Raw genomic sequence first — 18,901 nt, 5'->3', positions numbered from 1 at the left:
TGCTGTGCATTTTTTCAGATTTAATAAGCAGCTTGTGCCAGAACATAGGCTGTGCAGATGGGTGCACATCTTTAGGTGTCGGTGTGTTTGGTGGCTGACGGCCATCTTGATGAAGGGGCAGCCTGGAATCAAGATGACAACTGTTTACACAGACACATAGTGAGGGTGATTTGTGATAGGGTCTTGCTTGTGTCACGTGTGTGGATAGCCGCTGATTAACTACTAAGACAACTGGGAGTGAAGTTATTAAGAACAAACAGAAAGAAAGTAAAGGTGGTCATGTGACGTTACCAGCCATGGTAACACACAGAGGACACATACAGCAAGCTATGCAAAAATGCAGAATAAAACACAGTACAAAACACTGTCAAAATAAAGGTGCTGTAAAAACGACGTGCGCTACTCCCTGAGGCATGGCCCGTTGTCTTTGTCTTTGCAGTAGCCTCGAGCCATCTCCCACAGATGTTTTTTTAACTGATGGACACTCGGTCAAGACCAGCCCACCTGCTGATTGAGGACCAGCACAGCCAATCACTTGCTGCCCATTTCCTCAAACAAGCTTAGCAGGCAGGACGTCTCAATCAAGCGCCCATCTGTAAACAATTATTTAATTACACAAATCAACTCCAAAACAACACAATAAACCAATTTCCACATAAAATTACACCTAATTACTCATTGTGCAGGGCAATCGCCCTGCCTCTGGACTGTTTAAATGTGGAAGTATTTGTTTAATTGTTTGATTAAAGTGTGAATGATAAAGAGTGGGATGTGGCCAGTTGGTGATTGGATGATTCGGTGTCAATCAACACTTGGCCACATGGTATAAAAGAGAACAAAGGATGCTTGTTTGTGAGAGTGTGTAGGAGAGAAGTGAGTGTTTAAGAGAGAGAGAGAGAGAGAGAGAGAGAGAGAGAGAGAGAGAGAGAGAGAGAGAGAGAGAGAGAGGAGTGTATGTAGGAGAGAGAGGAGAGTGTGAAAGAGAGTCAGAAAGAGAAACAAGCTGCAAGTGTAAAGCACTGGGATAGCAAAACTATAGGTGTTTTGTGTTTGTAGAGTTTTGCTTTTTATTTGTTCCTGTGTTTTGTTTATTTGTTTTTATTATTAATAGAAGTGCTCTGACCAGCCTTGCCTTGGATGCTACACCACACAGCTATTAGCCTAATATTGAAAAAGTATCTTTCAACGTGAGAATCATTTTAATTAAAGTACCACAAGGCCTGCATTCATATTTTTGTGTAATTCAGCATTAACCAGAGCCAGCAGTGAATTACTTATCAACTAGAAAGAAAACATGCCTGGACAATGCCGTCAGGAACATTCTCGATTTTTTTCTAAAACAACAGATGGCAGAAGACACACAGAAAAAAAAACAAGCGTTATCCCATAATTCAGTATTAGCATAGAACAATGAGATTCAGTCCAAAGTCTATGATAGCATCTTATATAACAAACCCTGCCAAAAATGCACCAATTGGCTGTGCACAGGGTATCCAATGTCCTTTATATAATGACAGCACTCCCAAAAATCACCAGCAGGCCACACAAACAATGGTACAAAGTCATACACTGTATAGTGGACTTGACTGCCATAAACACGTTTAATGGCCTTATTAGAATCTCATGCACATGTCTGGTATTGAATTAATATGTATTGAAGATAAGCTTAAGTTTTGTCCACAATCATGCAAAATGTATTCATTCAAGAAAACCACTTGGGACCCATCATCCTATTTACAGAAGGAGAAATGCAGTATGCAACTACATAGAGCAAATCTGTGAGATTAAGAATTACAAAAAGCAAAAAGCAAGAAGCTCTGTACAAAGAAATGTGATCTTTTGTTTTTCACTAGATGGGTATTTGCAGGATGTATGAATTGGTACAGTGTATTAATGAAATATTCTATGTTTTTATGAAATTCAAAAAGAGATCATTCAATATATATTTTCTTTAAACTTTACCATGTGACAGGACAATGTCACTGGCAAGCTTTTTCCACCACGAAGGGAGATTCAGACACAGAAGTTGCAGGTTTCAAAGCATTAATGCGCACTTTTAATAATAATACACATAAACAAAATGGTATAAACTTTAAACAAAACACATTTAACAAAATAAACAAAATGCTCACAAATATAAACAAACACAGACACATAACTAACCAGAACACAGACCTTCACCAACTTTTACCTTAACTATTCTATCTAACTAACATCCGTGATCACTTTATTTATACATCTGTGGCTTCAGCCTTAATTAATCATTCAATCATTTATTCAATTCACAGCTCATATCGTTTGTGCACTTCCATTTGCTGTGTACAATATGTGCAGTTTTGCATGCTTTACTTAGTCTGTTACTGTTTCACTTATTCATTTCGCCTCAGCAGTGTCTATCGAGTCAATGCTGTTACTGTCTATAAAGCAGGTCAGTCATTAAGTGAAGCAACTGATTGGTTAATGATGGATAATTTAACTAAGGACGTGCACAAGTACTGAAAGTAAGGAATGACAGATGTATTTAATGGTTATGTGTGTTTGCTTTAATGCTGCACCTACATACTGTAGCAAATAGACATGCACAACAAGTCAGGTTTATGGAATTCTTAGGGTTAGGGTTGCTAGAACATCCTTTCATATTGTGGATGTTTTCATAGGGCTGCAACATCGAGATTAACTTGAAACATACATTTACGCATTTTCTGTTTTGCATGCATAATACATTTTTTTTTTTTTTTGCAGAACAAAAATACTAACTGTTCTTTCAGAGATCTGAATGAGATGCTTGCAAAGCAGGTAGACAAACATTCAGGCTAGTGCCTTCATCAGAGTACTGTGAAAGATATTGGGAGTATCTGTTTTTTTTTCTTGTGGTGACTGAATCTCATGGTGCCTAAGGAGACCTTTAAAACTCTCTGACAGAATTCTAAACACAAAACATTTATTGTTTTACCTTAAAGGTTAGTAGCAAGCAAGACCTTTAAAATGGGGTGCTCTTGATACCATACACAAGGTGGATGTTTTGGGAAAGTTGGAAAGGTTGAAATTGCTGCAATTGCTTGGTCCAGCTTGTGAATGTGTTGAGCAGGGTGTATAAAGTGTACAAAACCATACACATGATTAATTCCCTGGAAATTCCAGGCTAGAAATACACAGAAAATATATCACACAACTGACAACAGAAGCTCAGGTCTTCAAAACACCTCCAGTTATGCTCCCCTCAGAAACATGTTGGATAAAGAGTTATGTGCACCATTATATCTGAACCACTTCAGAGCCAAGTAGTATGTGTGAGCAGGTGGCAAAAACAACTACGCTATGATGAACTCTTGACTGCCAGCTAATGAGGTACCTGGGATTAATTACTTGGAGTTGACATTGAAGACATAGCATTTCTACTATAGAAATGCACTTATACTGTATCTACCATATGAAATAGTGGTTAATTGACCCAATCATATATGTCATGTATGCAGCAGTATGTAAAAATCCATCTTCCATGTTTTTAATATAATAGGTAGTTGGCAAGCCGATACAACATTGTGTTGAATATTTATTTACATACCACTACGATGAACAATTCATTTCAATAAAAAAGAAAACTTTAAAAGATGCAAACCATCAGCAGCAGAAACCATATCCTGAAAAGAAATGCTTATTTTCCCCAATAGCCTTTCGTTAACAGACAGAGCCAGCTATTATGACTTAATACATTTCCAGACATCGAATCATGATTATCTTATTGTGCAAAAAATACATTCAGTCATGAAATACCGGTACAGCAATGCTCCTGGATGACTAACCAGCCACTTTTGGCTACCTTTGTGAATTTTATTAAAGCACTAATTCAAGGAGAGCAAAAACTCAGGATGAGAATTAAAAAGCTTTAATTACTTTTCCCTCAGGCAAATATAAACCATTACCCAGGCTGACTTTGGAATGTAACTACAACAATTCCAGTCAATGCTTCCTCACTGACCTGATGAGAAATCCCACATGATATTTCAGCTCTGCACATTATTAATCTTATGCCCTTTTATGATCAGTGTTCAGAGTTCCCTATCGAAGCACATTGCAAAGCTTCACATGTCAGAGCAGTTTTTCAGACTCTGCAGCCATGAATGGGTTTAAAAGCTACATTTATCATCGGCCAGTCTGCAACAGTGGTTAGCAATGCTCATTTTCTGAGTGTAAGACACAGGGTGGATAAAATATTTAAAACACTCTGCAATTTGCACACACTTTTGTGTACACTGTTTATTGTAATGGATCTATGTGTTGTGTAAATTAAATCCCTGACAGGAATTCTGTAGAATTTAGTAGATAGATGCATCTTTTTGAGTAAAACTTTTAGTTTGATATTCTTCAGAGGGATACTATATATTATATACATTTATATAATGTTGCCAAGGGTTAGTTCACCAAATATTATTAAATTGCTTCCTTCGTTAATCAGTTTATCAACATTTGTTTAAATAGAACCTAAAAACCATATTTTGTCAGAGTATTTAATTACAATTACCTACTTGAATTGTGCTTTTATTTTTTTTTTCAAATTTTCTAAAGACAAAACTATTGATGATTTATAGTCTAGTTATAATTAATGGATACAACCATTGGCAAGAGACTATTTACAAAATGTTACACTTGGTGGTTTAGTGTTATAAAACATGTCAGATCATATTGAAAAAAAACAAAAGCATTCCACAAAACAATCCTCAACACAATCTGGCTTAATTGCAGAATCAACACCTTCTAAAAACATGTTGCTTAATTCAATTATAAACTAAAGTACCAAAAGTTTAGTTTCTGCAACAGAAACATTGGCCATAACAAAACTTTTCTAAAATGTGGAGTGACAGCCACCTTCCAATCAAATAAAAATAAGAGTATACAAGAAGATAAACCCCAATGTTTAGCATCATCAACAGATACAATTATCCTATAATGTAGCTAGACAGATACTGTATATGGACAGACAGTCAGTCCATTGAAAAGCAAACACAGCCAGGAGTGTTTGATAGCTTGGAAGTGTCTACGATTAATGCACTGTCTAAATATACTGTCTTTTTTCAACCCTGACGAGTGACACAAAATCATTCCGATATGTTTGCAGCTGTGCAGATCTGAATTGAATATGAATACTGTACTTCACATGCAGTACCCACTTACATTTGCTGCAAATGACTGTTTTTGAAAGGCCCTTAAGTGAAAAAAAGAAGAAATCAAGGGTGACTTACACACAGAATTACTATCTTCTTCTACAAGTTGATAACAGTTTCTCTTGATCTAAGGTTGAAGGAAATTGAAAGAGCAATGTGGGGCAGCCTAATAATTCCACCCACCCCCACTAAAGTGAAAGCCCCCCCCCCCCCCCCCCCCCCGAAAGCTGGCCTGTCCACAGAAGGTTTATTCCACCACCTTGACAACTTGCGAAAGCTCAGAATAGCTACCACCTACACACAAAGAAATACAAAAAGGCACACTTGGCTCATACTTTCTAATGATGTTAAGTTTATCACATAGCACTCTCACACACATGCACACATATACAAACCTTCAGAGAAGGGGTTGCGTCATTCAAAAGATTTATGCTCCTTGCATCAACAAATGCATCTACTCAGAACAAGTTTATTATCCAGAGCTATAAAAAAGTTTTCAAAGACAAAATGTATGAAAATGTATCTGCATTATAAAGTGGTTTACACAAAAACATAATTTTTTGTTCCCGCATGCACACACACACACACACACACACACACACTACATATAGTCTACTGCAGTGCAAAAGTTTCAAAGAAGCATGTGGACAATTTCATAATTAACAACGTGTAAAATACATTATATAGATGAGGCAGCAGCAAAATCCTACCTGGCTATAATGACTCTCCTCCTCAGGGTGCACTCAGAGACGAGACTTAGCAAAAATACAACATGTCCCCTAGACTTTTTGTTAGGTAAAAATGTATTTTTTCTATATAAGACAAGCAAATCTCATGTTACCAACGGCATTGATCACAGCATTGACATGGTATCTATTTTCGTCTGCCTCCCTTCCTCCTTCGTCAGCTGCAGTTATTGCTCCCACTACCAGTGCAACTGCTGCCGCTAGACCTACATGGAATGAAAGCCCAGGAATGGCTCAGGTCTCTAATGTAGGAGCATGTGCCTGAGTGCTCAGAAAAATTCTCTAAGGCAACGGGAGAGGACAGTGTGACAAGGAAGCTGAGCTGTGCTGCTGTGTGCCCCCCACTGAGAAACACAATGTGATGTGAATGTAGACAGGGAAAACTTCCAGGCTGCAAGTGCAAGCTCTTCAGTTTTCCAGATGCAGGTCCACAGCATAGATTAAACTATCACACAGTCCACCAGAAACCAAGTATGATAAATGAGATATTTTATAAATAATACTAATACAGGTATTTACATAAGGAAGCAAATTGGTATTTGTATATATATATACACACACATTAAATTAACCAACATGTTTTCATCATTTTATAAACTTACCCATAGGCTGGTAATTGTACTTTACATCTACTGGTTACTTTATACATTTTGACTGATGTGCTTATTTTATAAATTGGCAGATCCTCTCTGACTGTGAAATCAACCACTGCTGTTATTTACAAATTGTCAGTCTGACAATATTGCCCTTAAAGAACCCACTTCACCCTTTCAAATATGAACATGTGAGTTGATCTACATGTCTGGAATTATCATATAATACAGCTGAACACAATATCTATCTTAGGAGACATGGATATGATATGATATGATATGATATGATATGAGATAGGAGTTGCTGAAAGAGCTTACAGAGAGCTTACAGCAGCATGAGGGCACACCTCATTATGCCATGAAACACTGGCTGGCTAGTTGGAAAAGGTTAGTGTACCAGGCCATGTGTTACTGGTTTATTAACTGATAGATTGATAGAACATCTGTTTTTAATTACAAGCAGGCAACATAAGCAAGTTTGGCCATTACTGGAAATACAGTCAAACCACTGATAAAGCTTTCTGTTAGTTTGTAATATCCACTCTAAACTTGTTTACATCTCTCATTGAGAGGAGTGTCAATCACATTAAAGAATGAACCAACGCATGTATTAATAATACTGTACATCAAATCTGACTGGGTAAGAAGTGACAAGGAAATTAGTTTAATAAAAATACATGTTTATTCAGTAGTTTGAATGAGATTTGAAACTGTATTAATAAAACATTAGTGCAGCCAATGAATAAATGAATTGTAAATATGTCCCTTAGTGCCTAAACCTCTGTTTAACGAACTAGGGATGAGCAATGAGAAAAGGCTGCCTAAATCCTCATAAAACTGAATAGAGATATTCATCTTCCAATGAATTATCCAAGAGGAATGTTCTTTTTAAAAACATATGAGAGTAGCGTGCCAGTACACTAGACCTAATTAAAGTAGGTACTCACCAGGGAAGTCATCCCAAAGTAAGATCCCACAGACTCTATCTAGACCTGTGACTCTGGATCCTTGTTTACATTCAATTAGCTAATTTACACAGTGAAATGACAGCATGTATGAATGCTCATTTAGAGGAACAACATACACCCTTTCCCTTTTTAATCCCTAACTATAAAACATTTAGTGGTGGTATATGTAGTAATACTAAAATAAACTTCTAACTTACTTTCTCAAGGTCTTTCTCAATGTTTCCATTAGATTCTGGATAGATTCCCAGCCTACTATAAAACTTTCAGATTGGATTTGGTAATACAACTATAAAACTATTTTCAAACTATTGAGGGGTCTCTAACGATGTGTCTACTTCATAAGCAAAGAAAACAGAAAGCAGAAAACATTTCCATATCAGAAAATTACTACTGTATAGGTTTTCACTTTGTTTAAACAGATCAAATAGACTTTCTCTTTCAATAAAAACATGCTTTTGTAATATGTGAGTAATGTGGATTTTGCAGGACTATTAGAAAGGTTATTCTAAAATATCACTGATAATGAAGTGAGCCCCATTTGGTATTGTAGGGATTTGTATGCACAAATAAGTCATAGTTTTACTTATAAATTATGAAGTCCCTCTCAGCCATCAAAGCTCATGATTCAATTGACACTTTATAACTTGCATAATCTTGTCATTTTGGGTTGTTTGGGAAAATGTGAGGTCTAAGAGGTTCAGCGCTGGTATAGTCACAATCACAGGTTAAAACATAATTGTTACAGAAAACCAAATGCCCCGTTTGACTACGGAATTGACCTAGACAGCACTTCTAGAATACTGTAGTAAGGAGGTCAGAAGAAACTGTCAGTCCATGACCTGAAACACCTTACAAAAGGTTAGAACTGCATGGCTCGGCAGAATGTCAGAAATCCCATTTTAATCAAAATGCACATGCAGCTATCGATGACCGTGGAATTACTTGTTTCTGTGAAGGAGAAAGAAGTATGGTCATGGGAGAAAACAGAAGATTCTGGGACTGAGACACCTGAAAGAAACAAACTTGAGTTTCTTTAAGCCTTAAAAAAGACATTCCTGATGTGCAAAACAAGTTTTGCTTCACTAACCCTGTAGGTCTGCTACAGCTCAAACCATTTCCAATTAATTACAATGCACATTTTCCAGCAATACCTTTTCATTAACTTCTCACTATCTGTTGAAAAATGCAATCAAGAAACTTCTATTTGTTTAGAGTAGCATATGCTTTCAAGCTGACTGAAGACTATAAAAATCACATACTCCAGGTTGTCCTTACATTTACTGCATATTGTTCACTTAATGTGTGAACTTGTTCCCACAAGAGAATGGAGCATATGGATGTCAATGTTTAACAAATACATAAAAAGCAACTCACTTTTTTCAGGTCTAACAAGTGTGATCTTGTGATCAGTGAATATTAAAGCTGGCCATTTTAAAACAGGACACATGGGTAGCCCAGACCAGATACACATTTTTCCACTTCCTTTTTCATTAAAATGTGAGGCAGCAGGCTATTTCACATTTATGTCAGGCAATTTGAGTCACTGCATTCACTATTTACTGTATTTCTTCAAATTTAAGACACACTTTTTAAACCATTTTCTGCTTCTCAATAATAGCTGAGTAGAGAAGTAATGTGTGTATTTAAATTGGCAACTAAAGACGTGAAATGCTGATCAGACCCCTGTAATATTTGACATGCCAAGCACAAACTACCTCCATATGTGTAACTGAGGTTGTACCTTTGTACATTTACATTTGCATTTTTATGTAATTATTATTTCTTTCTCAGATTGAGGGTGGAAAATTCAGGATGTCTTAAATTCAAAGGAATACGGCAATAGAAACTTATTTTGGGTGTGGCATTTCAGGGAACAATGACCTTTGACCCTAGCGTACATGTCATTTGTGAATGACACCAGGTGTACAACTGATTCTCAAGATGTAAGCTTCTAAACGACGTACATAACTGAAAATACCTGTGGGGGCTGTATGTCTTCTGGTTTTCATTCCAACTGAGCTCTCAAATACTTGACTAAACTCTTAATTGAACTAACAATTTGCTTAATTAGACCTCAGCTCTTAAACAGTTGCAGATTTCAAGTTAGCTATAACATTTTTATAAGTAACTTGACCTCTGCAACTTTTTAGGAGCTGAGAACAATTAAAAAACAAATTCAAGTAAATTGTTAGTTCAATTAAGGGTCTAGTTAAGTAATTGAGAACTTAGTTGGAATGAAAACCAAAAGCCCTGCCCTAGAACATGCCAATAGTGTTCCGAAAAGTAATATAATTTATGTCACGTAAACACACTTATCAGTGTACTACACATGTGCACACTTTCATATCATTCCCACCCACATGATTATTAAAGCAACTATATCCATATTCCCAGCCAGAAAAAAAAAAAAAAAAATTAAAAAATACAGCAATAATGATTAAACTTTTTGGACACACAGAGACAAAACTTTCAATGTATTTTCATAGATCAAAAGGTTTTATACTTTGCTATACACATTTCAGTACATATTAAGCCCTTGCTAGATTGACACTCATATCCCAATTGGTTAATGCTGGGTCTCTTGATCAACAATACAAGGGATGCTTTTCTTTTTTTTGTTGAATTTATTTTTCCAAAGCAAAAGAATTTGATCCCAGTCACCAATTAGTTTATACAGCTCCATTTGTCCAGTTAGGGATATAATTATATTATTCCTTTAAATCAAGTAATAGTATTTGGTCAAAAGAAAACTCCTTTATTATAATTCTAGTTGTTCACACACAAATTGCCTATACCATTGGAGCAGCAAATTAATTCTAGCTTGGTAAGATGCTTTAACTTGAATTTTACACTGCCGTAAGGTACAATATCGTATTTTCTATGAGGAAAAGTATGAGCTGTTAAAAGGAGTGGACAGTTTGCACACACGGGGGAATTAGAACAAGACAGATGTACAGGATAAGAATACAGAATAAGAATTTGCAACTTTGCCAAGTCTAAAACATTTGATAATTAATACTTCAGTTTCACTACAGACTGAGCCACGTCTGTTACCATCATACTCACTGCTGTGTATGCATTTGAAAGCGTAAGACTTTTGCTCAAGGGTTTATATTAATGCTGGAGGTTGACAAAACCAGAAAGACAGACATAAACTGACCTATTATATATATATATATATATATATATATATATATATATATATATATATATATATATATATATATATATATATATATATATATATATAGTGACAAAGTGAACTATAAAATATATGAGAAAGAAGTGGAGGGTGTGTATATTGGTCCAAGAGTGACAATGAGCCTGTATCCTCTCCACTGAATTTGGGTCACAAAGTAAATTGCAGTCTTTGACTGCCAAGTCCGAAAAGACTACAATTCCCAGAGTTCCACCATTTTGAGACAAGGATTTTCACCTGTCTCCAATTAGGCAGCCATAAAAGAGCATGTTTTTTTTCAAACGCGAGGTGTGTAAAGGAGATGACAGACGGAAAGGCCAAAATAGATTAAAAGGTTGGTGTTCTACCTAAGGGGGAAACAATTATTGCCTAGTTTAAGGCTTGTTTTTGGTTAGTCAGTAAACAGCTTAGCTGTCTGACTTGTTGAAAGGAGAGTTAAAAGATAACTATAAGGTTTAGGTAGCGCTCGGTAATAAAGAGCTAGGTTTTGTTTTGATTATTTTGTTTACATTGTTGGAATTTGATTTGTGTGACTCTGGATAAAGAGAACACCATCCTGAAATAAACATATAGGCTGTGCCCTGTTTAAAACAAAATACTGTGGTCCAGAGTGTTTGGTTCCCATCAGACTGTGTTCAAGACCCAAAAGGACAGTGACAAAACACCCCAGTCTGTCACATGTGGTGGAGAATGCAGGCGGCACTGGAAAAGGAAATAAATAAATAAATAAAGTCCGTGAAGGGGAATACAAAAAAATAAAAAACTTTCAACCATGGAGTCAGTAGTACAGGGGTTATTACAAGTCGCTTCAGTGCATCAAGAAGCAACACGAGTCCAACAGGAAACCAACCGGATCCAACAGGATACTAATCAGTTACTGCGAGAGGAACAGCTGAGAGCCAGTGTAACTCTGCAAAAGGACATACACACTTTGGCAGAGTCGAATCAATGATTTGGCTAACAGGGTTTTGCCTAGCTCTCAACCCATACGTGCTAGTCACTGTTTACAGAAAATGACTAGTAACGATGATGTTGAGGCTTATTTGAAACTTTTGAGCACACCACCCAGAGAGAGAAGTGGCCCACTGACCAGTGGGCTGGACTGGTCGCTCCTTTTCTTGCCGGGGATGCCCAAAAAGCGTACTTTGACCTGGAACGAGATGAGGCTGCCGATTATGGTAAACTAAAGGTGGAAATCCTTGCCTGACTTGGCGTCACTACGGCAGTTCGAGCTCTAAACTTCCATGGCTGGAAGTACAAGAAGGATAAAGCACCAGGTCCCAAATGTTCGACCTCATTCATCTAGCCAGGAAATGGCTCCAACCTGAGGCTTTAACCAACGGCCAGATAGTGGAGCGAGTTGTGATGGATAGATACCTACGAGGATTGCCACCAGGTCTGCGCAAATGGGTTGGATAGGGAGACCCATCTAACGGAGATCAGCCAGTCCCACTGGTCGAATGCTACATTGCAGCAGGAGTGCTGCTTCAACCCACCAGACCAGAACGTTCCCCGATCCCAAAAGTCCGGAACTACAGTGGAACTGGTAAGACTGTTCCTGGGGAAAGGGGAACTGAAGAGCAGACTAGGTCTGCGAAGGGACATTTTGATAGTGGGGTATCTGAGGGTAAACATGACCTGGGGCTTAAAAGGGAGTATCAAGGTTTAATATTCTGTCATTTAGCGGGCCCTTAAGGTGCTTTAGGTGCACTAAATATGGTCATATAGTGGCTAACTGTCCTGAAAATAAGGAGCCGATGCAGTGTAACATGGGAGAACAACCTAATTCCAGCTCTGTATATACCTGTACTATAGTTTCTGTTGCCATGGGTAACCCAAATGGCAATAAACACATGTGCCCAGTGGTTGTAGAGGGAATTAAGGGTAAAGCATTACTCGATTCAGGAAGCATGGTAACCCTGGTGTCCATGCAATTAGTGGACCCGCAAAAATTAGACAAGGACCAGGACCTTAATATTACTTGCATACACGAGGATACGTGCCACTACCCAACGGCAATTATATGTATTACAACGAGTGCTGGATCACTTAACTATAGAGCGGGAGTAGTACCGATGTTACCGTATTAAATTGAGGTAGCAGGAAGGGAGCCACAGAGTAACTGCCCAGAACCCTTACTTCCAGTGTTAGAGAGTGACATTGTTACGGAGTGTAAACCAGAGTTCCCAATGGATGTAATGATAGGAGAGGATGGGGATTGTGAAGGTCCTAGCCTCTCTGGTAAGGTCCCAGACCTAGAACAAAACTCACCTGATTTGGGAACAAATGTAGAAAATTTTGGGACCGTCCAATTACGCGATCCCACTTTAGTTTCTGTCAGGGAGAGTATAATGGTGGTAAATGAGGTTCAAACAAATCCTGATATCCCTCTCACCTATCCTCATTTTTCTATGCAGAATGCTTTGTTATATCACATAGACAAGAAAGGGGAAGAGATTGTGGAGCATCTAATTGTGCCCCAACAATTTAGGAGGGTGGTGCTAGATTTATCCCATGGACATCCCCTTGGGGGACATTTAGAGGTAGAGAAAACCACAGAACGTATCGTTCGTAGATTTTACTGGCTTGGGATACATGCTGATTTAGCCCAACACTGTACCTCCTTTCCTGAATGCCAGCGTACAGCCCCTTTTAAAACATTCCGCAGCCCATTAGTGCCACTGCCAATAATAGAGACTCCATTTGAGCGCATAGCCATGGATTTAGTAGGTCCCCTAAATAGGTCAGCTCATGGACATCAGCATATTTTGGTTATCCTAGATTATGCTACGAGATATCCAGAGGCTATTCCCCTCCATAATACCTCAGCTAAACTTATTGCCAAAGAGTTGTTTGTGGTGTTCAGCAGGGTAGGAATCCCAAAAGAGATACTTACAGACCAGGGCACTCCTTTCATGTCTCGGGTTACCAAGGAATTGTGCAAATTACTGAAAGTTAGACACCTGAGAACCTCTGTCTTCCATTCCCAAATGGATGGGTTAGTGGATCGCTTCAACAAGACCCTTAAATCAATGCTACGGAAGGTAATTGATAGGGACGGAAAAAAATGGAATTTCTTGCTGCCTTAATGTCCACTGTAAGAGAAGTGCTCCAAGCTTCTACAGGATTCTCACCTTTTGAGCTTTTATATGGCAGACATCCTCGGGGCCTTCTGGACATAGTGAAAGAAGTCTGGGAGCAAGAACCTACCCCGTATCATAACGTTATTGAATATGGCTCTCAGATGCAGGAACGGATAGCTGCTGTAATTCTTATTGTGAAAGAACATATGTTGCAGGCTCAAGCCCAGCAGAAGCACATTTATAACCGACAGGCAAGGGTCAGGGTTTTTCAGCCCGGAGGTAGGGTTCTGGTGTTAGTTCAGACTGTAGAAAGTAAATTTTTGGCTACCTGGCCCATATGAGATCATTGAAGAGGTTGGTGAGGTAAATTACAAAGTGAGACAGCCGGGGAGAAGAAAGGTGGAGCAAATATACCATGTCAACCTCTAAAAAGCATGGAGAGACAGGGAAGGTCTATTGGCTATGCACCGTTGTGCGTTGGAAGAATCTAAAGAAGTTCAGCCTGAGCCACAAGTTAGAATAGCCGATACTTTATCAGAGCCACAGAAGCAGGAGGTACAAGACTTTGTAGGAAGAAATAGGGATGTGTTCTCCGCCATACCTGGCAGAACCGACATAGTACATTATGAAATATTGACCAAACCAGGAGAAAAAATAAAAGTAAAACCTTACAGAATACCTGAGGCTAGAAGGGAAGCCATTAAGGCAGAAGTAAAGAAAATGCTTAAGCTCGGGGTGATCGAGGAGTCACATAGCGAATGGTCCTCCCATATAGTGCTAGTTCCAAAACCTGACGGGACACTTCACTTTTGTAATGATTATAGGAAGGTGAATGAAGTGTCCAAATTTGATGCGTACCGAATGCCTAGAGTTGATGAGTTGATTGAGAGATTGGGTCCAGCTCATTATTTAACAACCATCGACCTAACAAAAGGGTATTGGCAGGTTCCTCTAACTAGCGAGGCCAAAGGAAAGACAACATTTTCCACACCCAAGGGCTTATTCCAGTACACAGTGTTGTCTTTTGGTTTGCATGGGGCTCCTGTTACATTTCAGAGCATGATGGATAGGATCTTAACACCACGTTGGGAATATGCAGCTACATATTTAGATGATGTGGTCATATACAGTACTGACTGGGACACCCACTTGGTGAGAGTACAAGCAGTACTTAATTCTATAAAAAGCGCTGGTTTAACTGCTAACCCCAATAAGTGCACAATAGGGCTGAAGGAAGCCAAATATTTGGGTTTCAATGTAGGAAGAGGCGTTGTAAAACCACAAATTGATAAACTGGAAGCAATAGAGAAATGGCCATGTTGGGTTCGCAAAAAACAGGTCAGGCATTCTTAGGATTAATTGGTTACTACAGGAGGTTCATTCCTGACTTTGCCTCAATAGCTGCACCCCTGACAGATCTTACCAAAGGTGGGAAAAATCTAATGGTAAAATGGACTGTAGAAACGAAGGGTGCCTTTCAGAGGTTGAAAGCGACTCTGTGCACACAGCCAGTATTAGTTACACCACACTTTGGTAAAGAATTCATGGTACAGACTGATGCTTCTGAAGTAGGGTTAGGGGCAGTGCTTTCCCAACAGGTCCAGGGCGAGGAGCACCCTGTAATGTTTTTAAGTAGGATACTTGCTCCACAAGAGAAAAACTACGCTATAGTGGAAAAAGAATGTTTAGCAATCAAATGGTCACTGGAAGCACATAAATATTACTTACTGGGCAGACATTTTAAACTAATTACTGACCATGCTCCCTTAACTTGGATGAAGAACAATAAAGAGAAAAATGCTAGGGTAACCAGGTGGTTTTTAAGCCTACAGGCATTCAATTTTACAATTGAGCACAGGGCTGGCCTTTTGCATGGAAATGCGGATGGGTTGTCACCTGTTCATTGTTTTTTCACCAAGGTCGCTCGTCCCAGTAGGTCTGAGCTGGGGAGAAGGATGTGTGACAAAGTGAAATATAAAATATATAGGAAATTGGTGGAGGGTGTGTATATTGGTCCAAGAGTGACAATGAGTCTGTATCCTCTCCACTGAATTTGGGTCACACAAGCAAATTGCAGTCTTTGACTGCCAAGTCCGAAAAGACTACAATTTCCAGAGTTCCATAGGGGCGACCGTTTTGAGACAAGGGTTTTCACCTGTCTCCAATTAGGCAGCCATAAAAGAGCATGGTTTTTTTCCAAACATGTGGTGTGTAAACGAGATGACAGACAGAAAGGCTGAAATAGATTGAAAGGTTGGTGTTCTACCTAAGGGGGAAACAATTATTGCCCATTTTAAGGCATGTTTTTGGTTAGTCAGTAAGCAGCTTAGCTTAAAACTGGAATTTCCATAATTATCATTGAGGTTCACAAACTTTTTCTCGGCACTGCATATGCTTTGAATTGCACAGTTGGGTAAATTTATGCTCTGTAGGAGATTCTGCACTGTGTTTCTCTAAAGAAATTTTATTGGAATGATAAACCGACCACTGTTTTACCAACAACAACAAATATTGCAGTAGTATGGATGGGGTCCTGTAATAGTCAGTATTAGAATAAACCATTACAGTAGCAATAATGTCAGAATGTGGTGTTACAACCATGGTATCTTCAACAGCTTGTTCAGGCCATCGAAAATAAAAGAGAGCATTATTTTTTTTTTTATGTCGAGATCACAAGATAATTTATGTCGTGATCTCGAGGAAACCATTCTGTTATCTTGTAGCTGTATCTTGTAGTGTAGCTCAGGAGCTCGAGATAACGGAAGTGATTTCTTCAGTTTTCTCGAGATCTTGAGATAAATGAACATGTGATCAAGAGACAACGGAGTGGTGATCTTAACATAACGAAGATGTTGTGTTTTTTTTTTTCCTTATGGCCTCAATGAGCCACTGTAAGTATCACTGTATTAGCCTTTGCATTAGGATTGCCCCTTAGTATAGAACCTTTGTACTGAAACTCAATTGCTGTTGAATTCCATTTGGTAAAAATGTGTTAAGGAACTTTAAGTACTGCATGCAGGAATAATTACTTCTATTCTCAGTATTGATGCGGTTGACGTCACCAGCTTCATAAATCATAAACAATATCATACCTCAGGCACCTTGTATAACATCAAAGGCCTTTTAAAACAGTAGCAGACTGTTCCAAACAAATTAAGGAGGGGTAACAGAATTTTAAAAACATGAACTGGATGTATTTACTGCATCGTGTTTATTCCAAGTCAAATTGAGCCTTAGTTAAAATCTGAAATCTCTTTGTATTGCACAGCGATATTTTGAATTGCTAGAATCATGCAGTTTACTATATATTTTAGTGCTTTTATTGAAATAAATTTCATGTTTATGGTATTTTATGTCCATAAATAAACAATAAATACAAAAATATAATTGTTCGAAACTATTAAAAAAAGGTAATACATTTAATGGATGAGTATCACATGAAACCCAATATGCAGATATTTACAGAGTGATCATATAAACTACATTTAAATCCAGGGTCATACTTTAACTGCTAACAGCTAGCTTCCTAATGTGTATTTCTTTTTCTTTTTCCTTTTTTTTTTTACTTTATGTAATAGGGAATGATAAAAATGTTGCGAAGATTGTTGCAAAGTTAAGGCAGCTACTGTGTTTGAATGAGGATCCAAAAATAAATACATAAATAATACATAAAATAAATTAATAAACGGTTTCAGTGAGTTTAGTTTGAATTCACTTTTATTTCAGTGAAGACAACACAATAATGAGCAAACGAATTTTATGAGGAAATGTACCAGGTGGTTTTATAACACCGGAGCTGACACCATTATCTTCATTAGATAAATTTCACACCTCTGGTCAGATTAATGGGGTATGGGAATTAAATGCAGCAAGTGTCTAAATGACAAAATCAATGCCAGGGTAAAAGGAATAAAAATTAATACAGTCTAGTAAAGTTAGATTTAAAAAAAATCAATATCCCTTGCATTTCGCTTATTCTGCTTGCACAAGTAAAATATCCTGGAAAGTTCGACTTACTGTATGGCAGGTACAGAAAGTAAACCCAAGCTGTGCATGGGGTCATCTTAACAGGCAATGGATGGAAGTAACACTGCAATGCAGGAATATCAAATTTATCAAGTGCAGAGAGCTAACTAGATAATGCCATTACATTGCTCCCAATATTATTCTACATTGTCTATTTTTGCAGGTCTCTCATTTACACATGATTATGGTATGGTTAATTAATGGTATGTTTTTCAAAGCTATCAATTAATTAAATGTCAAAGATATTCCATTCCTGCACATCTAGCAATGATGATTGCATTTAGAACAAGAAGCATAATGTTTCCACTGCAGTGTTACAATGTTTAATGAACTTTTGTTATATTAAAACAACAAGAGTTTTGGGTGGCACTGTATAAGTTATACTTTTATATTTCTGTACTGCATAGCAGCCAAGAATAAAGGTGCTCAAGTTTTCAATTTAACAGGAACCTGCAATGCAACACATCAAGCAATACAATGTCAGCAGGAATTTCTGGATAGGCTCTCTTGTTATATCATAACACTTTGGCTATTCCACATAGCATGCAGTTATTTTTCAATATGCATTCCAAACACTTGTTTGACACTTGACACTATGTTTTTTAAAAGCTTTAGGATAATTCCTAGAGCAGATAGGTACCAGAATTCAGTCTCTAACATGGTCACCAAGATTGAGGTTTGAATGTTTACCCAAGTCTGTTACAAGACAGATTAAATGAAAGGGTGTTGAAGCCTCTGGAGTGGAAACATGACATAAAATAAATACAAACATGTGAATTGGGTTTATTGAACTGGTGAAAATCCATCATGCAGAATCCCTACACCAGACATGTCAAGTTTCACACATGATTTACATGTAATCTTCTTCGCACTCAGTATTTCTTATCTCAAGCTAACAAAACAAACAACAAAAACATACAGAATTTAAGGACCTTATTGTACTTGTTGTAAATATGAATTAGCCACTGAATGTCTGTTGTATTTTAACTTGTTCATTAAGTTAAGTTGTAAACGAAGCCAACCAACAATAGTCATAAAACAGGGGGGGCACTTCTATCTGTAGACAGTCGACTATGGTCATTTTGATACAGAGTGTGTATTTTATTTGGTTTAATTATACTAAA

This window comes from Polyodon spathula, chromosome 12 (genome assembly GCF_017654505.1).
Source record: "Polyodon spathula isolate WHYD16114869_AA chromosome 12, ASM1765450v1, whole genome shotgun sequence".
NCBI lineage: Eukaryota > Metazoa > Chordata > Actinopteri > Acipenseriformes > Polyodontidae > Polyodon > Polyodon spathula.
Note: the sequence above shows the minus strand (reverse complement) of the source record.